Genomic DNA, 5,823 nt, shown 5'->3' with positions numbered 1-5,823 from the left:
CACCCCTGTCTGCCTCCACATCTGCTCTGAATCAGCCCTCCAACACCAGCATCTCCCCCATCTCCAACGCTGCTGGCCTCCCAAGACCACCCCCAGGCGCTCAGACAGAGAGAGCCATTCCCTTCCATGTCTCTTGGTGGCCCTGCACTCCACACGGCGTGTGCCAAGCATTAGACTATTAGACGACTCTGAGGCCGCAGCTCCAGCGGTGAGCAGGGATTCAAGCTACTCAAATGCCTCCCACGCTCGTGGCTGCAACATCACTCTGTAACGTGGAAGGGCAACCTTCGCAGGTGGCCCAGGCTCCCTGGGAGGGCGCCCAACCCAAATCCCGTCAGCTCATCAGTGGTCAACCCTCCAGCCGTCTAGCTCTTTCCACTGAAGTATTAGAACAGAGCAAATCTATCCACCTCGTTAAATTCTACATCGTCCCAATATAAATATCGTCTCTCCAATATAAATATGTTCCCTACTCAGGCCACACTGACTCTAGAGGCCTTAGCCAGATGTTAGGACCGATTTCCTAGCCTAGTGACCACAGAATAATTCTGAATTCTCTAACACTTCTGGTGCCAGCATTTAGGTAAGGGGTTGTGCACTGAGATTAGGTCAGAAAACCTAGGACTAGTTGGACGCTGCCCCACTTCTCACTCCTTCTCTCAGAGTTTCCGACCCGATGAGAAACCAGAACGGCTCTAGGAGAACCTGGCGATGTCTGCCCTCCCCTGGCGGAGGCTCTGTGGTGAGAGCTAATGAGAGCTTGATGCTCAGGTAGAGAGCCTTCCTGGGGTCCCCACGCTCTATCCTCTGACCCCAAGGGGAATGGGCTGCACAGTGGACCCCGGGGTTCCCTTTCCGCCAAGTTACACGGTCAGCAGAGGAGGAGAACAGGAGAGGAGGCGATGCTGCTCCCGGGAGCACAGAGGGCTCACCGCCTGGACACAGGACCAGAGGGGAGCATGGCTCTGGGTGCTGATCGCTGACGCTCACCAACCTCACCCAGAGGAAATTAGGTTGGACAAATCAAATGAACTCTCTCCTAAGAGGAGACGGAGTGAGGATGTGAGATGGCCCAGGAGTGAGATCTTGGTGAGATAGACCAAAGCTCCCCTTTTAAACTTCCCTCCGGGGGAACCTTGCTTTGGGAATTGTGCTGCTTAAAGGGCACATTCAATTTCTTTGGCAGCAAATAAATTAATTAGGAGAAAAGGAAAGCCACGCTCAGTGCTGGATGAAACATTTTCCCACGTCGCCAAAAGGGATGGCCAGATTCTCCACATAGAAATATGAATGCCTTAGCTCCAATGGCCCTTTACAATTTATTTTTAATATTCTTTCACTGTGGTAAGAACACGGCATGAGGTCTCTCCTCTTAACAAGTTTTTAAGTGTACGACAGAGTACTGTTAACCGTAGGCACAGTGTTCTAAGCAGACCTCAAGAATATGTTCATCTTGCTTACCTGCAACTGCATGCCTGTTGCTGAGCAATGACTCATGCCTCCCGCCTCCCAGCACCTGACAATCACTCCACTCCTTGGTTTCATGAATTTGACTGTGTTACATACCTCATACAAGCAGAATCAGGCGGTATCTGTCCTTCTGTGACTGGCTATTTCACTTGGCGTCATGTCCTCAAGGTTCATCCAGGTTGTCACAAATTGCAGGATTTCCCTCTCTTTTGTTTAAAAGCACTCCCAGCGAGGTGATTTCCCACAGTGCCTCTCATCACCTGCTGGAGTGCTGGGGCTTCAGGTTCCCCCCAGTGTGGGGTAAGGGAGAGGGAACCCAGACCTGACCTCCAGGCCCTTGCCTCTGCCAACAGATGGCTGACCTTGATTGCCACTTACGGTCTCCGGGCATCAGTTTCTCCTGTAAAATGAAGCGATGGTATTACATGCCACTAAGGCCTCTTCTGCCTTTGAGTGGCCACAGTCCTGGGTGGGTTAGATAATGCATCAAACACGTATCTGGGCATGAGTGTCTCACGCATCCACACACCAACGTCTGTATGTTTCCTCCCCCAGGTGGCTGCCATGGGGAAGGGAAGTTTGTTTCATGGTGGCTCCAACACTGAGTTGTGCAAGAATAAAAGCATTATATTGGGCATCTTCCTCTACAATGCTTTTTTTTGTTTCCCTTCTTTTTTCTTAGAAAATGCCATAATATAAATGTTAAGATCATTATAGAAAAGGAATTCTTCCTGATGAGCTTGGGATCCTGTAGTAATTGCATTAAACCAGGCCTTTTATTGCTGGTTAATGAAATTCTTTTAAAATTGAACCAGCTTCAAGTAAGCTGATTTGCATTGATTTGGTGATGTATAGAGCTCAAGCCACTCTATGTATAAGCAAATTAAAAGCCTTAAGCCCGTTCAGCCAAGCTGCATCGTCCCTGGCTGGAAAATTGATCCTATGGTGGCCCCCAGGGGCACCTTGCATTGGGGTTGGTGCTGCTTAAAGGGACACAGTCAATTTCTTTGGCAGAAAATAAATTAATTAGGAGAAAAGAAAAATCATGTTCGGTGCTAAACTAAACCTTTTTCCAAGTCACCAAAGACAATCTTTATAATGAAAAATCCTCTTGGATGCCTTCTAAGTCCATCTCACACACTCGTAAATGACACGGCAAAGGTGAAGCCTCTTGCTCCTTCCAAGCTGTTCTAACTGAGCATCCCACGTGGTCCTGGGTGCTCTGGGGCCTCGAGAAGGCTGGTCCTCCATCCATCCTGTAGGACATTGTACCTATGGTTCACAACACTGTACTGTACTCTTAAAAATTCATTTGCAGCTAGCAAGTCAACAGCACAAGAATCAGACAAGATAGGCTGTTATGCTTTGGTGATAACCAAACCCAAAATCTCAATGACTTTCCAGAATAACCCATCTCAAAGTCAGCGTGACCCATGGGTCTGGTCTTTCCCTCTAAGCAGTGCCTCAAAGATCCTGGGAGTTCCTATCTTGTAGCTCCATCATCTCAGAACACAGCTTCCACGGTCTCAAGGGCAAGGGGAGAAGAGAACTCGAGGGTCTCTCGGTAGCTTTATCCTACAGCTGGGAAGTGACACATGCCACTTTTACTCAGTCAATTGGCTAGACTGGCCACGTGGCCTGGCCCAACCTCAAGGGAGGCTGGGAAGGATGGGGAACCCATGGACATTTGGCAAGCGTTAAATGTCTCCGTCACTGCCCTCTTCCCTTCCAACTCTGACAGGTGCTAAAACGAAGCTTCCTATTGACCTCGAATGTTGCAGAAAACCCTCATCTTCTTCTTATCTGTGCCCAGAGGGCTGCCCTGCATGGGTTTGTGCCCAATTTACTTTTGGCTTTAAACACATTAGTATATACTCATGTGATTATCATTAAAATACTAAAAGCATTACTTGATTATTGGTTTTTGATATAATATTAATAATATAGTCTTATTAAATATGTGCATTATGGTGGTATTATGATAGATATGATATAGTATTAAAATCAATACTTAAAACCAACTACTATAAAAATCTAGATATACCTTACTTCTAGAAAATGCCCATCCCAATGATAAGTTATTTTACTATCTACATGGCTGAGGCGCAGAGTAGAATCATGAACTAGTTAAACCCTATAACTAATAAATTAATCCATTTAGTCTCTTTTTTAACACTTCTACTGACAAGGAATTCACTAACTCACATGGCCAAGATGGGGTGTTAGACGGTTAGAGAAACTTTGAAGACAAATAAAGTCGTTGTTTGGATGAGAAAACAGAATGAGGGGCTCACAGAGGCAGGCTGGGGCCACCACCCTGGCTCCCCCGCCCCCACATGTTTCCCCTTCGATGTGTCACACACCGTGTCCTCAGAGCCCAGTTGGTGGCAAAGACATCCTCATTCCACATGCAAGGACTCCTTTGATTCCCTGTCTTCTAGCTTAGTCATATGTCTTTGATATTCTCCATAACACATCCATTTCCTTTCAATATAAAAATGTACTGAATTAATTCATTTTATTGATCATCTAAGAAGAGCTGCATGCTTATTTATTCTGTGGCTGCCGGTGCCCCCAGCCCACCACTATGTACTTGCAACAGTACACACGACCAACTTTGGGAAACAAATATCAATCTCAGAATGAAAACATTCCCTAGGTTAATTCAACCAGTATTACTCTATGTGCCCATGAATATTTCTTTAGTGCCTACTGTGTGCCAGCTGCTGAGCTGAGCCCTTCAATCTCTATACTAAGCTCATTCAACCTGGGGATAGTCCTGTGAGGGAGATGTCATTTTCCACGCACAGACAAGAAACAGGTTCAGAGAAGCTAAGCAAGTTGCCCAACTTCACTGCAATGTGAATCCAGGCCTGGATTTCTAATCCCAATCTGAGTCGAAACTCACTTGTTCTCAAGTGATAGAAACTCAACAAACCCCATGCAAGTGAGCAGGGAGTACCCTGGGAAAGCCAGCTTCCGTGACACAATTCCACACACGCGTCAGCTCCTCTCTGAGTCCCCATGTCTCCTGCTGCAGGGGGCAGGCTCCCTGTGCTGACAGCGATGGGACAGGGGCATGGCTGCAGGCAACTCGAGTTCCTATCAAATCATCTCCATCCTCTCCACAGCCCGTGGAAACTGGGAGCCTCCAGCCAGGATGGTGTCAGCGCCCAGCTCTGCACCAATCGTGGGCCTGGGGGACAGAATACCTGCAGTTGGCCTGCCTGGGCCATGTGCCCACCTCATAGATGGAATAAGGATGGGGTGGAGACGAGCAGTCCCATGGATCGCAGGACCATGCCGCCAGTCCAAATGAAAGGACCTTTGGCAGATAAAATACAATACATGTTCCCTGCAACCCCCTGACACAGTGAGAGAGGTTGTCTAAAAATAACACTCAAAATCAAGTTACTGGTCCTCAGTGCTCTTCACTGCCCTGTGGTTTAAGCAGGAAAGGCTATTTAGCATCTGTCCATGCCCCAATGGGACAATCACAGTTTGGAAGGATGCGCTGCTCAGGCTGAGGGAAAGGACCGGGGGGATGGTAGGTCTCTCATGGTAGCGCCATCACCTGAGACAAACCATTACCTCCCAGAACTAAAGCCCAGTTGCTCAGCCTCCTGAACCAACCCTCTGCAGGAAGACAGAAAGATTGCTTGGCCGCCATGATCTCTCTCAGAGTGTGTTCCTGTTGTGTCCAACCCACCTTGGCACCCTCAATGTCCACCTGTCCCTTTGGGGGTGCTCAACCCAAATGCTGAGTCCGCAGACAAAGGGCGACAGCAGTTGGAACCACTGAAGGCTGGCTTTCCAGGCCAGCTCCCCACTTGCCAATAACGATCTACATTCCAGCGGCAAAGCTCACAGCCCGGGCCTGGTCGGGGCTGAGCGGCAGAGAAAGGGCGCTAAGGAGCCCTGAGACCCCTGCCTGCCCAGCTGAGCCAGGGAGAAGACCTTGTTTTGACTGAAAGATCAAAGGGGCGTTTTTGATCAGAAGTGTCCAGACACATATTTTAGCCTCCAATTTATTCTGATTATGCAGAACAAGCCTGAGAGGGTCACCGCCCGTTAGAGAGCCGGTCACTCAGCCCAGCCGGACTGCAGGGACGACAGTTCTGACGGGGGAGTCCTGAGGCTGCAGAACATTCGGCCAGTGTAGGCTCTGGACAGTCGCAGAGGCAGGCGAACCCCGCCCTGCTTGCCGAGCTCGCTACGCTCTGATGAAGATGCTCTGATGAGGACGGAGCTGAGATCAGAGGGGCCCCGGAGACCCCCCTCGGTTCACAGCCAGTTAGGGCCCCACTGGGAGGAGACAGGCCACCCTCCCCTAACCCGGCCACCTGCACGTCC

Source organism: Myotis brandtii, unplaced genomic scaffold (genome assembly GCF_000412655.1).
Source record: "Myotis brandtii unplaced genomic scaffold, ASM41265v1 scaffold260, whole genome shotgun sequence".
Taxonomy (NCBI): domain Eukaryota; kingdom Metazoa; phylum Chordata; class Mammalia; order Chiroptera; family Vespertilionidae; genus Myotis; species Myotis brandtii.
The sequence above is the reverse complement of the archived record's forward strand: the minus strand, read 5'-3'. Positions refer to the sequence as shown.